Here is a 24,457-nt window from a genome sequence, read left to right as displayed (position 1 = left end):
AGCTCATTTCCCCTAAATTTCCCCCAATCAGGTTGCAGATTTGATCACGCTTGTGCAAAAAGGCCATTTTATCACCTGCACTCAATTCCCTCCCACTAGGCCAGGTGAGACCGAAAATCAGAGGGCAAGAGAGGACACGTTTGTCCCCTGATCTGCCCAGACCTGGGCAGCAGCTCTGGTACCCACTGCCCCACAGAAGGAGAGGAGAGGCAGACAGCTGGCCATTCTGGATGCATGCGGGGAGGAGAAAAAAGAGAGAACTATTCCCACAGTATTGATGTTAGTGCCTTGGAAGTGCTACCCCTAGAAAACCTGGCCCAGTGGTCAAATGTTTTCAAACCTGACTGTCCAGAGGAGGCTGCCTCCCCATCGAGCTGGAGTGAAGAGAACAGGGAGCAGCCTTGCTCCTGAACCATCCTTAACAACGGGAGTGAGGCAGCGACCTGGGGAGGGATCTAGAGGCCATTTTTGAGAGAAGCAGCCCAAGTGGGGCATTTCACAGTCTTGGCACTGTATATTTAGGGCCACGGTGTGCTTTGGTGCACATTGTATTACCTGGTCTGTAACCTTGGTTGGTCAAGGTAACCGACCCTCAGTCGAGGTGGAAAGAGGAATACTGAGTGAATTCTTACCTACTGTCAGAGGTTGAGTAAAGGTAAGTCATGCCCTCTACTGACCCATTTTTTAAAATGTAGGGATTGATTTCAAAGACTTTGAGCTACTGAAGTGCTCGTGTCATTCGTCTGAGGAGGATATGAAGAGGCAGAGACAAGAATTAAGGAAGGAGCCACACGAGCTAGCAGGATTTCCCTGATTCTCCAGTGACGTCCCCGCACAGGGGCACGGCCACAACCCTGGGGACTACAGTCTTCCCTGTAACATATTTAGGATTAAGCAGAGAAAGAAGAAAAATCAGAGGTTATGTTGGCCTCTCTGGGGAAGACGTGGAAGCTATATTCAGGCTTCTCCTGCTCGTGTCCCTGTCTTCCCAACCCTGAGGGTAAGTCCAGAATAAAGGTTTATCCAGAGGCATTTGGGATCATAATTCTAGCAAGAGGGGCTTTCAAGGAGGTTAAAAGGTCAACTGTATGAAAATATCTGCTTATTTCAGTTCCATCCGCCATACGGTTAATTATTTTCTCACAGTACAAAATTCTAGTTACTTTCTTTCAACACTTAAGATATCATTCTATTATCTTCTCTGCCTTGGAAGCACACCAATGCCTTCAAATGGATGTTTTTTGTATTTTTTCTGGCTTTTCTTGTTCTCTTGGCAGGAGCATTGGTCTTTGGAAAGCTACTCCATCATAACCACAAGTCAAAGTCTCTACTCTTAATTATTGGAAATGTGTATACTTTAATTACCAGGATTATGGATTCCCTGTATGAGAATTGGTTTCGAAATTCTATAAGCTATGACTGTTTATTTACCCACATGAGCTTTAGTATCATGACCTCCATCCTTATGTTACTAATTTCACCAAATGTATGAATTTTTTTGGAGACTTTTATGATGTTGAGTATTCTTCATCCAGAAGTATATCTCTCTTTTACATTGCCTGTTTTTGCTTCTTTCTTGCTTTATTTTAGTAAATCCTGAATATTTCTTATTAAGTTTAATCCTACATATTCTAATTGCTCTTGTCAGTGAGCTTTATTTACAATAATATGTTCTACATTGTTGAATATACACAAAATTTTTAATGCTGTACATACCATTTTTAACTGACCATCTTAGTAAACTTTTATTGGTTCATTTCCCTTGGCTGTCTAGGAAAAATCACATGGCAATTATAACTTTGTTGTGTCATTTCCAATAGTTACCCAACTTAATTCTTTTCCATGGCTTGTTATATTCGCTGAAACTTCCAGAAAAATGTGAAACAATCCTGGTCAAAGTAGCTATCCTCCTTCTGTGCTCACCTTTAATAGGAATCTTCCAGTATTTCACAATAGTGTGTGCATGTTTCTCATGTTAAAAAAAAAAACACCTATTGTCCTATTTCTAAAAAGAGTTCTGTTAGGAATTAATGTTAAATTATATGGATGCCTATTCAACCAAACTGTATTTTTACAGTTCTTATGACCTACTTTTATTTTTGTTCCTACTTTTATTGAGATATAATTGACATATAACATTGTGTAAGTTTAAGGTGTACAAAGTGATGATTTGATACATATATATAGTGCAAAATCATAGCCGCAATAGGGTTAGTTAACACCTCCATTACCTCACACAATTACCATTTTTTTTGCAATGAGAAAATTTAAGATCTACTCTCGTGCAACTTTCAAGTATATAAAACTGTATTGCTAACTGTAGTCACCGTGGTGTACATTAGATTTCCAGAAATTATTCATTTTATAACTGAAAGTTTATACTTGTTGACCAACATCTCCCCATTTTCCCATGGGGGGCTAGCAACATTGCTAGCCCTTGGCAACCACCATTCTACTCTCTATTTCTATGAGCTTGGCTTTTTCAGATACCACATATAAATAATATAGTACAGTATTTATCTTTCTTTGTCAGACTTACTTCACTTAGCGTAATGCCCTCAAAGTTCATCCATGTTGTTGCAAATGGCAGGATTTCCTTCTTTCTCATGGCTGAATAACACTCCATTGTATATACATATACCACATTTTCTTTACCCATTTATCTATCCGTTGACAGCCACTTAGGTTATCTATATCTTGGCTATTGTGAATAATGCTGCAATGAACATGGGAGTGCAGATATCTCTTCAAGATCCTGATTTCATTTCCTTTGGATAAATACCCAGAAGTGAGATTGCTGAATCATATGGTAGTCCTATTTTAATTTTTTGAGGAACCTCCATGCTGTTTTCCATAGTGGCTTCACCAATTTACATTTCCATCAGCAGTGCACAAGGGTTCCCTTTTCTCTAGACCCTTGTCAACACTTGTTATCTCTTGTCTTTTTGAAGATAGCCATTCTCACAGGTATGAAGTGATATCTCATTGTGCTTTTGATTTGCATTTCCCTGATGATTAGTGACGGTGAACACCTCTTCATGTACCTGTTGGCCATCTGTACGTCTTCTTTAGAAAAACGTCTATTCAGTTCCTTTGCCCGTTTTATAACCAGATTGTTTTTTGATATTGAATTGTATGAGTTCTTTATATGTTTTGGATATTAACCCCTTTTCAGGTAGATGGTTTGCAAATATTTTCTCCCATTCCAATAAATTGTCTTTTCATTTTGTTGATTATTTCTGTTGCTGTGCAGAAGCTTTTTAATTTGATGTGGTCCCACTTGTTGATTTTTGCTTTTGTTGCTTGTGCTTTTGGTGTCACGTCCAAAAAATCATTGCCAAGACCAATGTCAAGTTCAGTGTCATTCTTTTGCCTGTGAATATCCAATTTTCCCAACACTATTTATTGAAGAGATTATCCTCTCCCTATTGAGTATTCTTGGCTCCCTTGTCAAATATTATATGTATATGTGTATATGCGTGGGTTTATTTCTTAGCTCTTGATTTTGTTTTATTGGTCTGTGTGTCTGATTTTATGCCAGTACCATATTGTTTTGTTGAACTGTCTTTCTGTGTTTTCTTGCAGCTCATCAAGCTTCTTTAAAACAGCTGTTTTGAATTCTGTATTGGGAAAATCGCAGATCTCCATGTCTTCAGAGTTGGTTACTGGAAAATTACTGTGATCTTTTGGTAGTGTCAGGTTTCCTTGATTTTTCATGTTCCTTGAAGTCTTGTGTTGCTGTCTTCATCACCTCCTCCAGTCTTTACTGACTGAATTCAGGAGAGAAGTACATTCCATTGGCCCTGCTAGGGATTCTGAGGCTTTCACAGACCTTCCGTGGATAGGCCTGCTCCGCATTTCTTGCTCCCTCTGTGGCAGAATTCTTAAGCGTGTATGCCTTCTCTTGATCCTGCAAAGCACCAGGCCAGGTGCTGACAGTGTCTGTTTTGCTTTCCCAAGAGCAGTGCTCAGTGATCAAGTTTGTGGTCTCTCCCAGACCCACAGACTAGGCTGGCCCTCTGCATGTACTCACTGGCCCCTGCAGAAGCTTGCTCTCCCCAGTGTCTGGAGTGTACACAGGGAGCTGGCCATGGCATGGGGAAGGTGTGTGATCGAGGTGCGTGGAGCGCTGGGTGTGCTCGTGTGTCACTTGGGGGGATCCGTGGGCAGGCCTTCTGATGGAGTCTTGAAGCAGTTAGCTGGATCCATGTCCCTTTGACAGTTCATTCCAAGATCTGGCTGCTGTTCTCTCAGCTGCTCACTACCCCCCAGTCATGCAGCTCACTTCTCAGAATGGAATTGAGATAGGATGAGATGAGAGAGAAATGGGCCTCTTTGGCAGCATCCTGCACACTGAGGAAGCTGTGTGATCACTCAAACGCTTTCACTTTCCCCCACAAGAGAAATCACAGGCCACAGAAATCAGAAAGGTGAGAGGTATCTCTTGGCACTGAGCTGTGCTGCTTTGGCAGAGGAGTGATGTAGGTAAAGTCAAACTGTCCCTCTTACCCTCTCCAATGCAACCAATCTTGGATTTTTTGCTCCAACAGAGTGCTGGAACTTCTCCATTGGACTCCTGGACTTCGACCAAGGCTCTTTCATCTGTAGGTGATTGTCTAAGTCAGTGTTCTCCAGGGGCTCCAGGACTGCGGCTGGGAGGGGCTGGAGCCAGTTCCTGGGCCACTTCAGGGTCCATAGCCAGGACCAAGGTCTGTATGCCTATTACCCAACACACAGGTTGAATCCTTTGACGTACGGTGCTGGTGACAGAACCAAGGCCAAACAGGGCTGTAGCTGAGGCCTGAGGGGTATGGAGCTGGTTCTGGGTCCGTAGCTGGGACCACAGTTGGCAAGTCAGCTGCCTGGGTGTGGGCCTGTCTTCTCAAAATGGCCCTTCTTATTCTTAGACTGAACTGGGGTTCCATCTCATTCCTGGATCCCACAGCTCCTACAAAGGCACTTTTGTCCCTGGATGGATGCCAAATTGTGGTTGTTGAGGTGGGGGTTATGAGCAAGGGATGTCTTATTCAGCCTTCTTGCCGACATTGCTCCTCTAAGATTATTCTTCTTTTATCCAGTATGTGACAAAATACACTTATGGATTTTCTTATATTAAGCTATTGTTGCCTTCCTGGGATAAGGCAACTTGCTCATGGTGTGTTATTCCTATACAATACTGCTAAATTTGCTTTATTACAGTGTATCAAGGATTTTTGCTTCTGTATTTACTAGTGAGATAGGTCTAGTGGTATCCTTGTTTATAGATATGTGGCGGACACTGAAGTTTGGATCATTGACTATCCCTTTCAACTCTTTTTCTCTTGCCTTACTCAGTTCTAGAGACTGGAGAGCTAAAACAGTCGACTTCCTCCTTCGCAACTAGAACTGGATATATAACTTGATTGTGATTTTTGACACAAAAGCAAAAGTCTGGGAATGCCTTTGATTTCATGTACTTCTTTTTTTTTAATTTCCTCTTCCTTTTCCTTCTTTTCTTTCACTTTTCTTCTCCTCCCCCACCTGAGAGGACTCCTGCCTAGAATGTGGATGTGAAAGAAAGAACAAAACAGAAAAGTTGATCAATAAAACAAAAGTTGGTTCTTTAAAACAACCAATAATATATATTCAAACTTTTGACAAATATGATCAACATCGATGAAGAGAGAAAAAAACAAATAATATTAGCAGTGGAGGAGAAGATACAATTTCATATTCAAAATATTTCATATAATATTCAATGAATATTAGCAAAAAAAGAATAGGTAACACTTCATACCAATTACCTTAGAAATATGGATGAAAAGATACATTTCTAGGATAATGATTCTCAAACTGGACTGCGCTTCTGAATCTCCCAGAGGACTTGTTAATGCAGATTACTGGGTCCCACTCCCAGAGTTTCTGATTCCGTGGTCTGGGGTTGAGGCCTAAGAATTTGCATTTGTAACAAGTTCCTCGAGGTGCTGATCCTGCTGGTCCAGGAACAATACTTTCAGAACCACTGTCTAGGAAAATATAAACTCTCAAATTCAACTTAGGAATAAGTTGAAAACCAAAAACCTAAATGTAAGTGCTAAAACTATAAAACTCTTAGAAGAAAACATAGAAGTAAATTGCTGTGACATGCAGCATTTCAAACAAAGCATTAGCAAATTGAATTTAAAAAAAAACTCAAGGGATCAGATGAGAAAAAAACCATACAATTATCTGGTTAGATGCTAAAAAAATCATTTGAAACTTTCGAGAGAAAATGATAGGTGAGGATTTGGAGATAGCAAGTGTAAACTGTTTTGCCAACCAGTTTGTTGTTCAAAGAAAGACAGATGGTCTAATAGTTGAAGGAGGATACAGGATCAAGAACAAAGACTGTGTGTGCACGTGTGTGTGAAAGATGAGAGGCTGTTGAACCTTGATAAGTTGATTTGGAAGGAGCCAATAGATAGATGAAGGCTGAATATACCAGAGAGGAGCTATTGATGGGGTAAGATTCTAGAGGAAATTGAAGGGAATAGTATCAAGAATGGAGCTTTGAACAAGAGATGGGCTCACTCCATAGGGAAGAATGTAAGAATGGGTGATTTCAGGATAGTAAGTTGAGAAGTTCAAGCTTGTTCACATATATTTTCCCTATGAAGTAGGACATGAAATCAGATATTACAGAGATCAGGTCAATAAAGGGATGAAAAGTTTGGAGGTTGAATTTAGCCCTTAGGAATTCAACGGTGACCTTTGAGATGAGCTGCCGTGGAGTGATGGTGGCCCAGAATCCAGTGAGCGAAGGAGTCACTGGAGTGGCAGCAAGTGCAGATTTTCCTTTCAAAGATCAAGACTGAAAGGGGAATAGAGAAATAGAGGCAGCTAGATTTCAAAAGAAAACCCTTCAATGTTTAAAACAATTTCTCAGTATCCAAGAATCACCATACACTGTCGGAAAGGATATGTCAGTAGCTGACATGTGAAGCAATTTATTGTTTTGTTTGTTAATGAGACATCAGGCACTGCATTGTAAATGCACAATCGACTACCAATTACCTCTCTCATCCAAAGGAAAGAAAAATTGGCACCAAAACTCCAGCAAGTACATAAATGTAAAAGCTAAGGGTTTCTGAACTTTCTATTCAAATCAAAATTTTTTTCTAAAAAATAAAAGATAAGTACTGAATGAAGTTCCTCATTCTCTATAATAACCACTTTCATTTAGCTCTGTTCTACAATCCATAAAATGGGCTTGTCTGAATAGACAAACATTGAGGGAGAAATCAAAGAGGGCAAAGCAGGCTTTTGAAAGTTACAGCTAGGAGTTTCAATTCGGCAAGTGATAGGGCTAGCAGGCCCAAATGCAGCCTTCTTCAACTTTCCACTTAAAGGCCTATAATGACACAGGGGGAAAAAAAACACAAAATTTCATCAACTAGGATTGAAAATCGATCTATCACAAAGATCTTAGAGGAATAGAATTTGATGGGGCAGCCCACACAAGCTTTGTTATCAGAAATAGAGCAAACTGGCTGGTAACATAAAAAAAAAGAGAGAGAGAGAGGAAAATGTGGCCTCTCTCCCCCACTGTCTGCATCTTGATGGGAAAGCTCCTGGTGAGTATCAGAAAATCCACACTGCTTTATCTCTGCAGAGCTGGGGCTGACTTTTGAGGCACCAGTAATGTTGTATTCCCTCCCACCCCCACAACTGCACCTATCCCCAAACAGTATCTTTCCACTTAGAGTCCCTAATTCCCTGAAAACAACAGGCTAAGTGTATGACAAGGACTAATTATGGTGAATAAGTCCTGAAAGATTGGTCCACAGAAGCCAATTGAAAGGCTACTGAAACATCGAGCAGTACAGAGTTGCAAGACTGTCCCCTAGTCCCATAGAGACCCACCAAGTGGATTAATAATGCTAGGAGCTGACATCTTAAAATGCTCTCCAGTTGTAACTGTTAGAAGGGGTTGCTCTCATCCTGCAAACTGAGCAGAGGAGCAGTGACATCAGAATGTCAGGATTCTGAAATCTCCCTGCCTCCTCAATGCAGTGCTACGGGAAGAGGTGCCATAGAAGACCTGAGGCTTACGAGGAAAGCTCTGTTGTGCTTCGATATGCCATACTTTAGGGTCCTATAAAGAGGATTGTGGGGAAGGGGGCAGAGGTGGGTGGAGAGCCTAAGATGGTACTTCTGCCTGTCTGAAGTGAATGGGCATCTTGAATGGAAAGCTCCGGATCTGAAATTGAAAATGTCTCCCTGCTGCGAAGGAGGCCGTTCTGGAAAAATGCTGGGAACTACACACAAAGCTTGATCTGTGTCCTCCCTAGGTATGTGTGATCCCTAGGGTACCTAGAGACCCTGGCCAATTGTTGCAGGGGCTTTAGCAACATTACCAGGTTATACTGGGGGCATTGCTGATCTTGGAAAACAAAGTAGCTCAGCAGTCTTGGCGGTGAGCCCAGACGAGACTCTGACCCGCCCAAGAGCAGCCCATTCATGCAGGCAGGTGGAGGGAGGTGCTCCCTGTCTTCCCTGAGTCAATGTAGACGTGAGCACTGCCAGGTGGAGCTATTCTGTCTGTTCCACTGTGGACAGCCACTTCCTATTGAGCCTACCGACACTACAAGTAAAACTGAAATGGGCTGATTGCAGTCCTAACCCTTGTTTTAAGTTAACATTATATTTTAACTAAAAATGCACAACCTGCTAAAATTAAAACTTAGGAAACACAGAGAGGAACAAAGAAGCTATGTCTCTGGGAAGCCCCTCCATGGGCCGTCTTTCCATTTGCCATGCTCATGCTTGCCTTCACACCTCCCATCCTACTGGCTTCCAGGGCTGTTGTTCTGTGCTGCTAAAAGGACTTCCATGCCAAGAACTCCCCATCTGCTCCACAATATGCTTTCACCTCCAGCTCTAATCCTTCCAAATTAAGGTATATTAATGGGGCTCTTCTAATGGGCTCTACTTTCTCAAGTAGGAAACTTGAGGAATGATCCTTGGTGTCTCTCAACAACCTCAGCTTGTCTACACTGCAGGTGCTAGAAATTCTTTTACTAGTTACTCATACTAAGGAAGGCCTTCCCCTTTATCTTCTGGAAGCCTGACAGAGAGGAGAGAAAGGGATTTTAAGCAAAAAGAAGGACACAAAGACATGGAGGTATAAAAAACATTGTGTCCTGGGAAATGATGAGTAATTTGGGGTGGAGAGACTATGCGATATATAGAGAATGGAGCAAAGAGAAGGAAATAAGAATTAGGGGGAGGGTTGAAGTCAGATAGTGAACAAACTTGAATGCTACGTGCATTAGTTTCCTCTGGCTGCTGTTACAAATTACCACAAACTTAGTGGCTTAATACAACACAGATTTCTTATTTTCCAATTCTAAAGGTCAGAAATCTAAAATGTGTCTTACAGGCTAAAATCAAGGTGTCAACAGAGCTGTATGCTTCCTGGAGAGTCTAGGGGAGAATCTGTTTCCTTGCCTTTTCCAACCTTTAGAGGCCACCAGCATTCATTGACTCGTGGCCTTTCCCTTCATCTACACAGAGCATCATGCCACCCTCTGCTTCTGTCCACATCTCCTCTCTGACTTTGATCCTCCTCCCTTCATCTTATAAGGACACTTTCGATTATATTGGGCCCACCCAGATAATCCAGGATAATCTCCTCATCTCAAGATTCTTAATCGCATCCCTGAAGTCCCTTTTGCCATGAAAGATAATATATTCACAGGTTCCAGAAATTAGGACATGAACATCTTTTGGGGGCCATTATTCAGCCTCTTATACCATGCCAAGGAATTTGGACTGTATCACGGCAGCCAGGGATCAAAACCTCAACGAGTACAAGGGCCAAGCTGGCAAAGTAGCTAGGTGAGGCAGTCTGGGTACTGGACAATACGGAAGAGTGGAGAAAGTTACAAATTGGAGATTTCATGCTCTGTCTAAAGGGAACACCAGTTACTTGGCTCTGAGTGTCACCCAAATAAATGTAAGCCATGTTGCCCTATCTTCTTGTAGAGAGGCTGGGATCCAGATTTTTATGCAGACTTTACCAATTTTACAAACAATTTTACCAACCTCTGCCAGAATCCTACAAGGATTTTTATGTTGGGTAGTGCTTTTTTTAGAACATTTCTGAAGGCAGTTAGTTCTGAGGGAAAGTGGCTAGAGATTAGAAGAATGGATCAGAAAATCACTGTAATAGTAAAGAATGATGGAGAAAGCCTCAACCATTATGGGTCAGTGTCTACAGAGGAAGAATGGGTTCAAAAAATATTCAGAAGGAGGGGCCGGCCCAGTGGCGTAGTGGTTAAGTTTGCTTTGGTGGCCCAGGGTTCATGGGTTTGGATCCCAGGCATGGACCTACACACAGCTCGTCATGCCATGCTGTGCGGCATCCCACATACAAAATAGAGGAAGATTGGCACAGATGTTAGCTCAGGGCCAATCTTCCTCACACACACACACACACACACACACACACAAAATACTCAGAAGGAAGAATCCACAAGACTTGAAGTTGCACATGGGCTCTGCAGCTTTGATGTAAGAAGGAGCCCAGAGAGGGGTGACATTCCCTAGGGAACCCACACAGAAACAGCTGCCTACACACCTGAGCACAAAACCCTGGGAGCTCTATTTCATATGCTGAAACCCAGGCAGGAAGGTCTGAAAAATATTAGCTAGGGAAGTAAGAAGAGCAGCAATTACAAATTTAAAAAAGCCACAGCATGAGCTCTTTTAAACACAAAGGAGCTCTTTTCGACTTGTTTAGAGAGAGTTTTAAAAATCACATATCACTCATACGTATTTTTCTAACAATAAAAGTAATATGTGTTTATTGTTGAAAAATAAACATTTGGAAAATGCTGAAAAAGTATGATGAAGAGAACTAAAATGACTCATGCTCCTGGAGCAGGGTTTCTCAGTTCCAACCCCAGATGTGTTGGGCTAGTTCATTCTGTGTCGTCCTGTGGGAGGCTGTCCTGTGCGTTGCAGGATGTTAAGCAGCATCCCTGGCCTCTCCCCACTAGATGCCGGTGGCATCCCCACTCCACTTATGATATCCAAAAATGTCTCCAGACATTGTCAAGTGTCCCTGGGGGGTGGGGAGGGAGGCATAATCGCCCCAGTTGAGAACCACCATTCTAGAATATAGAAAGTATCGCTTTTAATACTTTGGAGTTATTTACCACTGGTCTTTATGCTGTTACAATGTAGAATTTAAATTCTATGCTCAGTTCAGGCTCCTGCTTTAATTCCCTGACAGCCCATCAGGAATGTATCCTATATTCTTATGGATATATCACGGTTTATTGAGCCATCTCCCAGTGTTGAAAATTAAAGTTGCTCCCAAATTTTACACCATTATAAATAATGCCATGACGACTATCCTCACACATAAATCATTTTCTGTAACTCTGATGATTTCTGTAGGATAGATATCTCAAAATAGAATTAACAAACCAAACACACTGAGATGTCTTTAAAATGCGTGAGCAGAATGAGCAGGTGAACCACACAGGCTAGGAACACAGTGTCCAGTATATGAATCACTGCCTCTCAAAGCATGCTCCTGAAGACCAATAACATTCCTTGAGCTAAAATTTAAAAAAAAAAAAATCATCCTTTGCCTAACTAATCAAAAATTAAATGGATAGAATTTCACAATTTTAATTTTTTATCCAATAAATATTTCTTAATCTTAGGAACCTGCCTCTGCTTGCTAATAATGAACCCTAGCTGGCATCAAATGAACAGTTGAGAAACTGTTATTCATGGGGGACATAAGAAATGTGTTTTCATTAAATAAGTAAATACACACACATACACACACATTTGGTGAGTCATGACCTTAAATTTATCAAATCTAAAAGAGCATCCTGACTTCCAGGTCTTCCTGACGTTGGAACAGATTAGAAATTATCCATATAAATCTTTTGATTTGTCATCCATTTCCTTGAGGTCATGGTATACACTCATCCAAGCAGTGCTACATCTCACTGAAAAGAAGCCAATACAAGAAACAGACCATTGGGAAGGTCAATACAATTCAAGGAGCCACCTGCACTGGTTGAAGAGGGGAAAATCATATGTCAACGCTACTGTCATGTGATCATCAGCAAATGCTGCCAGTGGGTGAAAGTAGATGGTATATCTAGTATGTTTTTGGTCTTAAATGCAATTTTGGAGATTACAAACAGAATTATTCTTTTTTAAAATGAGACAGAATAGAATCATGCATTGCACATAGGAAAGGTAGGTATTGCTTTTGAAATTTTTTTCCGTGTATATTGTATACATTCACATATATATGGATACACACACACAATTATATATATATACTGTGCAAGATAAAACATTTTTTTCTTACTGTGGGTCCCAGTCAAAGATATTTTAAAGCCACTAATGTAGAAGAAAGTGATGGGGTATGTCAGTCCAGGTTCTCCAAGAAGTAGGCACCAAGCTAGAATTGGATGTGCAGGAGATTTGTTGGTGGCACCAATGGAAGGATAAAGAGGCAGGTAGCAGGAGAAGGCAGAAAGAGCATTCAGACTGTGAGGCTGGTCTGACACTCTCAAAAGAGAGAGGGCAGGAAGGTGGATTGGGCAGAAAGAGCTTCAGACGGCAGTGCAGCTCTGGGTTCGTGTTTGCTAGGCTGATGGGGAAGCCAGAGCAAATTTTGTCCTTTAGAGCTGTCCTGTGTTGGGCAAGAATGGTCCAGGAAAATTACTCCCCTGCCCTGAGAGGACACAGCCTTGGCTTAAAAGCGATGGCAGATTCTGAAATGCAGCTTTGGGGCTGTCCACCAACTACACTTCTTGCAACAAGTTCTCCTGAAGGGAGATCCTTGGCTGTCACATGGAGGTCAAGGGAGAAACATCTCCATATGTAAGATCTCCATACAGGTAGGAGTCTATGGTCTGGAAAGAGACTCCTTGGGTTCAAATCCCAGCTCCAAGGCCAAGACTCAAGTGAGGCAAGTGAGGCCCCTAGGGCACAAAGTTTAAGGAGGCCCTTACTCCCTGAGAGGCACTTGCACTATCCTGAGAGTGAGTGCTTCCTTAAATATTGTGCCCTGGTGGGGCTGGCCCCGTGGCTTAGCAGTTAAGTGTGCGCACTCCGCTACCGGTGGCATGGGTTCAGATCCCAGGCATGCAATGACACACCACTTGTCCGGCCATGCTGAGGCGGCGTCCCACATACAGCAACTAGAGGAACGTGCAACTATGACACACAACTATCTACTGGGGCTTTGGGGGAAAAAAGGAGGAGGATTGGCAATAAATGTTAGCTCAGAGCCGGTCTTCCTCAGCAAAAAGAGGAGGATTGGCATGGATGTTAGCTCAGGGCTGAACTTCCTTACAAGAAAAAACAAAAATATTGTGCCCTGGGACCTCACCCTAGTCCCAGACTTGCCTGGCTGGGTCATTCACCTGCTACGTGACCTTGAGCCAGTTCCTTATCTTCTGTTTCTTCATCTGTATATGAGAATGAGCATAATGCACCCTACTCACAGGACTATTGTGAATATTAAACACGCTAATGAATATGAACCCTTTGGACTGTACTTGCCACCTAGTAATGACTAAGTAAGAGCTGACTGCTTAGATTGTCCTCAATATTACATTTATATTTAAAATTCAGATTTTTAGGCACTATAACCTACCCCAAACCATTTTGACTTAGCAGGTCTGGGGTGGGGTGGAAGAGTGTGTCAGTGTAACATGCTCCCTTAGTTGTTCTTATGCACACCAGGTCTGAGAAGCACTGACCAGCCTGCCCTCGCTGAATACTCCTTTCTTACCACTCAGCCACTTGCCACTCATTTATCTCAATACTGTTCCAAGTACCACAACTTGGGCAATGAAGCCAAACTGCGCCAGGTGTGCTTTCAGCCCAAGCAAAGCTGTGGGGGAAGAACCCAAAAGATGCAGCGTCCAGTCTCATTATGATATGACCTTCACCAGGTCAAAACTACTTCATCTTTAGCCATTAGAAGTAGAAGACCTGAGATCCCTTCCCAACAGACACACCTAAGTTCTGCGTTACTGTAGTCCCATCTGAACTGAACGCTTCTGCCTTCTCCTCATTTACTTCTCACCCTCCCCATCTGACTCTCTGAAACCACCTTGCTAGAACCTTCTCGTGAATGCAATCACTCAGCTATTCATGGTACTCCGGATCACAACAAGGAGGGGTTTTGTGAGCGGCACCTTCCTTTCACGCGTAGAGATGCTTCAGGTACCTGGCAGTGAACGCCTCCAAGCCGACTGGCATCAGGACCCCAACAGTGCCCTCGCCCACAGCTTTGAAGCCTGTTATTCTCAAGATGCGCTCTTGAGAAGTGCACAGGTGCAATTTCAATAGGGGTTTGTGGGGGACAATAGCTTCTGATTGAGATGCAATCCCATCCATGTCAGAAATCGATGCAGCATAATCAACAACTTTGTATTAAAAGACAGCACCGCTCCACAGTTACCTCATGTTCTGAAGGGATCAGTTTAATATGGAAAACACAAGCCAGAAAGCTTGAGAAACTGAAATGTTCTGCCTGACTCTCAAAGAGAGGCTGAAGTCAGAATAAAAGCCATAGTTCCAAACACAGCCTAGGGAGGAAGTCGCTGGGGCAGGGAACACATCTCAACCTGGCCAACAATTCCAGCTGTCAGCCTGCATTCATTACTTATCATGGCATGCCCAGCATGTATGGCCTTGCAGATCACCCAACTCAGTGGGGCAGTGCTGGTCACGGCAGGCAACACTGGTACCACAAGTAGTTGTTGCTACGATATATTGAGTATTGACTATATACTGGGCACAGCACTTTACAAGCACATTATTTCATTTAACTATATGACAGCCTTGTGAGGTGGCTATGTTCATTATGTAGATGTAATTGCTGAGGCACAGAGAGGTTACGTAACATGCCCTAAGTCACAAAGTTAGAAAGTAGAGAGCCAAAGTTTACAGCCAGGTCCATCTGGCTCCCGGACCACTGTTCTGTTTTAAGGAAACTCCTTTGAACAGACTAAAACAAAAAAGTATGACAGGGCTCTGTCCTATATATTATAGTATATAGCTGGAGAAAGCATCAAACATACAAGATACAATTAGGAAAAAATAAGTCAGTTCTGAAAAGGGCAGAGGACAAATTCTGCAGAAGTAGAGAGCATGTCAAAGTGAGGATATAATTTGTACAGATAAGAGTAGGTTGGAGAGAGTGTCTTCTTGCTGATACATCGTGTTATCTAAGCAGGACTGGGAAGACTATGAAACCTAGGACACGATACTCAACCCATCTCAAGGGGTGGGTTGGCTCCAGGGGCCAGACCCAGCTGGGTATTAGCAGGCAGTATGTGGCCTGTGGATGGATGGATCTAAACAGTGTCCACCCCAGAGAGGTGCAACTCAAGGAAGCATAGCGTCCTGGAGGGAGGGAGGAGGCATTCCACGTGAAGGAAATGGAGAAGGGAATGTCTTTGCCACACTGGAGAGGGAGGATAATGAAGTGGATCAGAGGGCAGGCTGGGTTTATCCGAGTTTCTATCAATCATAAGCTGTGTGACCTTGGATAAGTTACCTAGTCCCTGATTCTGTTTCTTCATCTGAACATTAGAGATAATAATGGCTCCTAAGTCATAGAGTTGGAAGGAAGTTTAGAATGATTCATGGAAAACAGTTAGCACAGTGTCTGAAATAGGTTAAGTACTCTATAAGGTGTTATGTTAATCACATCCAGGACATAGTAAAAATGGTCAGAAGGGGGAAGTTATCAGAACTGGAGAGTCAGCAGGGGGAGTGTGAAGTAGATAGGGATGACAGCCTGGAAGAAGTTGGTGGCAGTGGGATGTACCTTGGATGTGGATCACAGGCATGTGGTTGGTGGGGAGTTAAGAAATGCTGTAATAATTGATCCTTTAATATGTGCCAGGCTCTGTTCTAAGCACTACATAACTTAACTCATTGACACCTCACCACAACCTCTATGATGTAGGTTACTATATAGCCCCATTTTACAGATGTGGAAACTGAGGCTTAGAGACAGGAAGTAACTTGCCCAAGGTCATACAGCTAATAAAGGGTGAAATTGGGATTCAAATGAGCCATCAAATGATTGACATATTGTCCTCAGGTTCCTATTAAATCCTTGGTTCAGAATTATTTTGGTGCCTATACCAGATGTTGGGAGGGATTTTGGTCATGTCCAGACCCTATATTAGATTCTCTTTAACCAGTAACAATCCCAGCTACTCAATAAAATAACATTTTGTGTGTTAGGATACATTTGCTCTTATCTCATTAGATTATGAGCACTTTCACACCTTATCCATCCCAAGCATAATTCATTCAGTCCCTCGTTCAACCAATACCCATTGTTAAATTCTTACCTACATTCTAGGTACTATTCAGGCTGTAGAAACTCAAAGATGAATAAAATACAGAAGCAGAAAAACAGGTAAATAGAAAACCTCAGAACATTCTTATAAATGTTATGGTATAAGCATTAAAAGACTTGTGCATATATGAAGGGGGTGGGCATCATAGGGGGTGGTCAGGAGCCCAATAGCTTCACTTAAGAGATGCAGCTCTTGAAACCCAGGAGTAGATTAGCTCCTGGACACTCTGGCTCTTGCCTCCATCTCATCTATCTCTGCCTGCTCCGTGCCCAACTCTGTTTCATCCCCCATGAGTCACATTGACTTCAGCTCCATCCCAGTCCCTGGAATTTTTATGCATTCCTCTAACCACGTAACTTTCAAATTGACTCATCAGTATTGAAGGTGAGATTTTTCCACTTTCCCGAAAGTCAGTTGCTGGGCGATAGAGAGATGGAACAGAACGACTAACTTCTGAGGGGAGAGGAAGGAAGAGAGCTATGACAGAAAAGTCTGTATATCTCATCCTAAGTTAAAGGGGATTTTATGTGTGGGGGGCGTGTTTTGTACTGGTAGCTAGTATTGAATGTAGCTATGAATGGCCTGCTGATCAGGGCACAAGTCTCATGACCACAAAAATCCTTTTTCAATGTCACCACCAGGGTCATTCTAGCCTTCTCTCTTTCGTTACGACCTTTAACTTTTTACCTGATATATTCATGCACATTTGAGATTTTTTTCAGAAGTTTATATTACCTTTATAATTAAATCAATAAAATGAAAGTAAAAGCAAAGGATACTATATTAACAAGTTCAGCACTTCTTGGTCACCTACACTTGGCAAAGCAACAAGATAGATACAAAAGAGAAGGAGACATATACCATTTAAGGAACTTTACAATATTTACAGCATAGGATGAAGCAGAAAGTCAATACTGCCCCAGAGAAGCAACTAAGCAATCTGACAAGATAAGAAGATTTGACAGTTATTTATGGTCCTAATAGCTAATATTCTCAAAGTGCTTTTAAGCTATTCTGATAAGGAGGTCTCAGGAGTTATGAACACTCTCAAGCTGTCTTTTACTGTTTCATTTGATTAGAGCAGTAGATTCTCTGTTATTGGTCATGAAACTTAGCTGCTCTGGAATAGAGAAGAAACAGCAAAGAAGGACTGAAAGCTCTTAGTTTAATTCTCTGAAATGTGGCAAGACAGAACTCACTCTTTGATGTCTTAACGCTTTTTATGACCTGATCAGCAGCAATAAGCCATCTCGTCCTCTGGTGATCAATTTCACACTTGGTGAGACTCTATATCCTAGTAACCAACACAAAAGGATGAGAGGAAGCTGGTGCACACTTACATGACTGAGATGATTCCCCTAGTCGGTTCATACAACCTGTATTCAAAGTTAGGGTGTGAGCTTCTGGTAAGTTTAGGGGATGGGGAGAGACTCCCTCCTTTATGCAAAGGCCTTCTTTATGGGTCTTATAGACAAAGATTGCTTTGCCCTAAATATCATATATCAATATAACAGCTCTCAGAAATTTCACTATTAGCAATTTTTCCTTTATATGCTGCCTTTTCTTCTGTTAAATTCAAGAATTTGAGAGCTGCAGGCAAGAAGTTATAATCAATTGCATTTTAGTCAATAAACATGTATTGAGTGCCTCCTGTAGACCAACACTTTGCTAGGCTTATGATACAAAGCTAAGTAAAATGCATTCCTTGATTGCAGGACCACACAGTCTAAGCAACAATTTCCTAAAGCCAGCCCAAAGGATTGCAAAAGATTGCAACTGAGGTCCTTGTTAAATAGAAATAAAGATTTTCAGTCTTTGTCCCAGAGAATCTGGTTCAATAAAAGTTCTCCGGGTGGTTTTGCTACATAGCCTGAGTTAGGATTCACTAGTCTAGGAAAGAAATGAACACACCCTTAAGATAAATTGTTATAATTCGGTTTTGTAAATTCTATAATAGAAGCATCTATAAAGTGCAATGGGGGCAAGCAATTAATACTGACTGGGAGAATGAAGTGGGAAATCTACAAGTTAGACTCAGTATTTGGACTGGGCAGTGATGGACGAGGGGAGTTCATTTGGTAGACAAGGGTATAGGAGAGAAGGGCATTCCAAGCTGAGAGAAAAGCTTGAGTTCAGATGCTAAAGAAGGAAAGTACTTGGCATGTTCAGCAGGCAATTCACTGCCTGCTGTGATTTCAACATACACAAGTGGGATACGGAGGAGATGTAGGCAACGGGGATAAAGCTACGGGAGAATTAACTAAGAGGTCACAGACAAGTGGGAAAAATGCACTAAACTATTAATTTAAATGTAGATATATTCATGTGTTTTTCCATTCACTTATTCAGTCAGCAAATATTTCTTAAGCACACCCACTGCGCCCACACTGTGCATTTTGTCAGATAAAGACCACAGGACAGAACAGGGGAGCCTTGGAGCATAGGAAGGGAAAGTAGGATGCTCAAGGGTGACCCACTTCCTCATTTTAATGCAAATTACTGAAAATATTGGGATTAGAGAACCAAGATTGGAGCTTCCTGAAATGTGACTAATTTGCATTTGAATATAGGAACTGGAATTAGATAGATAATGTATATGAAAATCATTTGTAACTATATATTGCTATACAAATATTTAGATTGCTACATATTAATACAAAAATAGAGTGATGTGTGAAGTGTGAGGGAAGATTGGTCCCAAGACAGGTCGTTTCCTAAAGGGTTCACTTATTCCTGTCAGGTGGTTTAGAACCATGAACTTGTAGAAGCAGGAGTTGCTAGCACATGCTGTAAGAAAAGGATGAAGCTTCAGGTCTGACTTTTGGTTCCTTAATTTTCTATCATAAAAGTCTTCCATCGGGGGTGCCAAGCTATAGGCACTGATTCTGCTCAGAAAATCTCATTGGCTCCCAACTGAGAGATTTTAGCCGGAGATTTTATGCTGCTAACCATTTACTTTTCTTCCTTTCTTTTTTTTCCCTTTTGTTGTGTTCTGTTTTCTGATTTGAACTGTAATGAGCTACTCTGTTTCTTTTTTGTTGTTGTTTTGCTTTGGTTTTGTTTTGGTTTGTTTCATTTAACTTTTTTTCTTTGTGGGGAGGCACAGTATAGACTTTACTGATGTGACTGATGACCTGTGACAAGGTAGGTCTCTACAAGCCACTTCTCTTCTTCAAGACACCTGGGATGGAAATGCATTGAGGATGAGATTCTCAGGGATTGAGGAATAGAGCTGGGCCACTGTCTTAGGCAGCTTGGGCTACCATAACAAAACACCATAGACTGGGTGGTTTAGACAACAGAACTTTATTTTATTATAGTTCTGGAGGCTGGAAGTCCAAGATCAAGGAGCCAGCATAGTTGGTTTCTGGTGACAGCTCTCCTGCTGCCTTGTAAACAGTTGCCTTCTCTCTGGTGTTTCTTCTTATAAGGGCACGAATTCCATCATGGGGGCCCCACCCTCATGACTTCATATAAATCTAATTACCTCCCAAAGTCCCCTTCTCCAAATACCATCACACTGGGGGTTAGAGCTTCAACATATGACTTAAGGGGACACAATTTATTCTGTAACAGCCAACATATGACTTAGGGGGACACAATTTATTCTGTAACAGCCAGTGACACCCCTCCCCCACCCCTTCCAGAGGCCAGGAACATTTCTCTTCTCATGCTGTTGCTGGGGCTGATGGTCCGGACCAGGGTGCTTATTTCTTAGAGTCCACATGGGCTATGAAGTCCACACACAGACCACACAGACACTATAGCCAAATTCATCATTATACTAGGAAATAAACTTGACAAAGTGGTTGTGAGGGCAGTGACAGATTCAACATCAAAGGTGAAGAAGTGAGTGTCACTGTAAAATCTCACTGTCACCTGCAACACCTCTAAAGGGTCTAATGATGCCTGCTTCACCACTTTTTCAGTGTTGTCATACATTGCAGCTTTCTCCAGAGGTCAGGTCAGATCCATGACAGACACCTTGGGATGGGAACTTGGAAGACCATGCCAATGAGCTTCCTGTTCAGCTCAGGGAGGTCCTTCCCACAGCCTTGGCAGTACCAGTGGACATAGGGCTGATGTTCTGGGAAGCACCCCAGCCATCATGCCAGAGTTCCAGTGGAGCTATCTAAAGCTTCCTATATGGCAGTAATAGCGTGGGTGTGGTTACCAATCTCTCTACAGTGCCAATGCTGTTATGATGACCTGGGCCAGGGAGGCCAAGAGTTGATGCAGGAGGCATTGCTGATAATCTTGAGGGAGTGGTCATACATCTCATGGTTCACTGTCACCACAAACACTAAAACATGGTAGCATCAGCAGAAGGGGTAGAGATGATGACCCTTTGGGGTTTACCCTTTAAGTGAACCTTAGCCTTCTAGAAGGTACTGAAGACACCAGTGGACTCCACGACATATTCAGCATGAACATCATCCCCATTTGGTGTTATAAGCTGGAGATGTACTTCCCAATGATCACAAGCTTCCCAGTCTCAGCTTAGACAATGCCACTAAACTTGCCGTGGACACTAAACCTACAGATCACATGACTGAGGTCAATGAAAGGACCAATGATGGTGATGGTATTGCTTTTCCAGTGTTGAAAGCAGCCCTGCCTGGTGATCAGGCACCCAATATGGCCAAATCTGTTTATTCTGACCTTTATCACCACGTCTTAGGGATGCAGCTTGCACTTCACAAACGGCTCTTGAGTGAGAAGGAGCTTTTTCTTAAGGAGACAAGATGGCAACATGAATCCATGTACCTAATCTCTCCTTCCTCACATTCTCAGTGAAATAAGCAAAGAGGTGTTTGTCTGTATTAGCACTCGAACCAGGGGTGGGTTCCAACACATGCACATGGAGGAATTTCTTGGACGTATTGTGCAGAAGGAACCACTGGAGGCTGACATGAGACCCTCAGAGTGAAATAGTGGAGTGAAAACATGGCTAAAGATGTTCCCAGGGCCAAAGCATGCAGCCCCCTGTGGCTCACAGGAAGGGTGTTTTACTTGTCCACTGAGGCCATTGAAAGGTTTTAACCAAGGGAGTGATGTATTAGATACTATTTTTAACAGATTAAGAGACCAGTTAAGAGACTTGGACCAGGGATATGGCAGTAGAAATGGAATGAAGTGGATGGACTTCCCAAATGCATTGAGGGCACAATTTCAGGATTTAGTGTTGGACTGAGTGTTAAAAGTAGCTGTCTCCGGGTGGTGAGGAATAGGAGGATAATTTTTAGTCACTTTTTTTTTCTTTTGCGCATTTTATAATTTTTTAAATAATTTTTCCTCAATGAACATTGATTATTTCAATAATTTTTTTTAAACTTAAAAACCAAAAAATAAAAAATTCTTTCTCAATACACCAAAAAGGGATAACTAGATTAGGTACAAGGCAGATCCTGGAGAAACAACTTCCAAGTAAGAAAGATCCTTAAAAGAAAACCAAATCAGAAGAAACAGGACCGAGAGCAGCTGCTGGCACGTGTAAGTGGTAGGAAGCCCTGTATCCCCGTGTTTGGCTAGGGCAGTGGTTGTCAGATTTTTTCCAGCATTGGAATTTTTTCTTCAAATAAAATCTGCACAGAGGCGGCCCTGCATATAACAGAGATCACAGGAGCACTGCTCTGGTTGAAGGGATAGGAGGCCCTGAGCCCCACCTTTTCCATTTACGCCTGTGGTCACCCTCCCCTCTCGCTCCCCTTCCCCAGGAATAAAGGCCGAGGCACCTCTGAGAGTGAGATCAGCAATGGTTTGGCCTTTTCTTTTCCGTTTTCTTGGCTTTAGGGATTTAAGCAGAGGCAGCTCTGTTGGATGCATGTGATATGTGGGTGACAGACAAAGCTGAGTGGAAGCCTGGTTTCAATCTTTAGTCCATCCCGGCCATTATTGTGCACTGGCTGGAATAAGTGTATTTTGAAAGCAGTGCAGCACTGATCAGAAAGAAGCCTTAGATGGGAAAACAAGAAAAAGAAGCCTTTTATCTTTCAAGGAAAGAAAAGACAAGCGAGAGATGAGAACATGACTTGCAAGCAAAATGCCTGCCCCAGGTAAGGGTTAAACTATATGTTTCTTTGATCTTCTGTTGGAATCTGGGCCATTGCTAAAGACACCCAATCAAGTCACAGTGTGAAGAGAGCAGGGTGGGTCCAGCGAAGGTGAATGGGCCGGGCCACATGCCCCGTGGGCAATCACTACCCCTTGTCTGTTATCTCTCAGACAATGAAGGAATGTGATTGTTCCTGCCAAACTGTTTATAGCACAGCTCTAAGAGCTTATGAATTAAGGTTGGGGAACCATACGTTTCAGGTCAATTTACCTGGGAAGAGATTTGATGAAGAACAAGTTCATGGGGGAGTAGGTTAAGAACGCATTCTTTTTCCACTCCTGACTCCTCTCCTTCTCCATCCTCGTGGTTCCTATGGCAGTTTCTCTGTTCTTTATGATCTATAACTGCACTCCTGGCCAGAGATGATGCACCACGGCTGAGCCTGGACTCAAGCTGGACCAATCCTAATACCTTAATCACTATCCTAGCTGATTTCTCCAGAGATGGCAATCTAACCCATGCTGGGTCTATGTGTACCTCACAGGCGTTTCTGGATTTGAAAGCAAGAACATCAGTTAATCTTTTTTGGGCAACTAAAGAGATAAGAATTAAAACTTCATCTCATCCTTCAGTAGGTGGATGGATAAACAAACTCTGATACATCCACACAATGGAATACTATACAGCTATAAAAAAGGAAGAAATGATTGATACACACATCAACCCATGGTAATCTCAAAGATATTATGCTGATTGAGGGAAGCCAGTCCCCAAAAGTTAAATACTGTAGATTTTGTTTATATGACATTCTCAAAAAGACAAACTACAGTGATGGAGAACATGTCAGTGGTCACCAGGGACTATGGGTGGGAGGAGAATGTGATTATAAAGGGATAGCACAAGGCAATTTTGGGTGCTATGAAACTGTTCTGTATCCTGATGGTGGTGGTTACACAAATTTATACATGTATTAAAATTTACAAAATTCATCAGTATTTTTCAAAATAAAAAAGTCAATTTGACTGTAAGATACTTTTTAAAATAAAATTTTAAAACTTTTGAAAAGAAAAACTTTCTCACCTGCAAGGGGAGATGGCTGGCTAATCTACAAAAGATAGAAAATGGAGAAGATTACAACCACTGAGGGGTGAGAAGACATGAGAGATGAACCAGAGTCCCCTTGGGCCCAGATGTTCTGGCAGCTGCATTCTCATTCTCAGGTTCCATGAGACAATCTTATACTCTTACAATAAATTCCCCTTTTGTGTTTAAGCTCATTCAGCTAGGCTGTTTCATTAGCAATCCAGAATCCTAACTAATTTGGTAAGGAATTGCTGGTTCAATTTTGCACTAGTTGTTCTGGAGCTGGAGGGTAGCTTTCCTCTCCACAGGCATAAGAGTGAACGGAGAGCTGCTTTATAGATACTGTCACCTCAGCACTTGGAGGTTTTACTACGTGGATGATAAAACCCGCATTCCGAATTGCTGACCCACTAAGTCCTAACTCTTGCCAAGAAGTCTCTCTCTAAGGTTGCCACACAATGCTGTGAGTGCTTATTAAATCTAAGACATTTTTAAATAACATTTATTGTTGTACACAGTTTAGCTGACCATGCAGGAGTAGTTTCCACAAAGTATGCCTGGAAGAGTCCCACGGTACCAGCCTGCTGGTGGAGTTTCCTTCCAGAGTGAGGGTGGGGGCTAGGGAAGTCCAATGTACACAGAGACCAGCCATTCTTCTTTTATAATCCCCAGGAGTGACAAATATCTGGGGTATCCAACCAGCTTATTTTATTCTTCATGGCGTCTATTCTATCCTACCTCTAATTCCGCTAGGGCCAGATGCTGTGAGCAAATCCTTATTCAGGTCTGCGGTTTTCCCCACTAGTACAAGAGATAAAAGGGGGAATTGTGCTAGGGGCATTCGTTCATATGTTTGTTAATTTATACACCAATCACTAATAAATTTGTGTTTCTTCAGTGTGACCAGCACTGTGTAAAGAAACTAAGATGA

The 24,457-nt window shown here is 42.2% G+C and overlaps 2 pseudogenes; both read right to left on the bottom strand.

Annotated features, from left to right (window-relative positions):
- The window catches only part of LOC147915918 (uncharacterized), a 42,213-nt pseudogene extending 27,807 nt beyond the window's left edge, over positions 1-14,406 (bottom strand).
- A 5,712-nt stretch (positions 14,407-20,118) lies between these two features.
- On the bottom strand, positions 20,119-22,802 carry LOC147915917 (glyceraldehyde-3-phosphate dehydrogenase pseudogene; annotated as a pseudogene).
- Between the last annotated feature and the right edge of the window lie 1,655 nt (positions 22,803-24,457).

This window comes from Ceratotherium simum, chromosome 11 (assembly GCF_057802395.1).
Source record: "Ceratotherium simum simum isolate JZ-2026a chromosome 11, ASM5780239v1, whole genome shotgun sequence".
NCBI lineage: Eukaryota > Metazoa > Chordata > Mammalia > Perissodactyla > Rhinocerotidae > Ceratotherium > Ceratotherium simum.
This window is presented reverse-complemented; position numbering and strand designations above follow the sequence as displayed.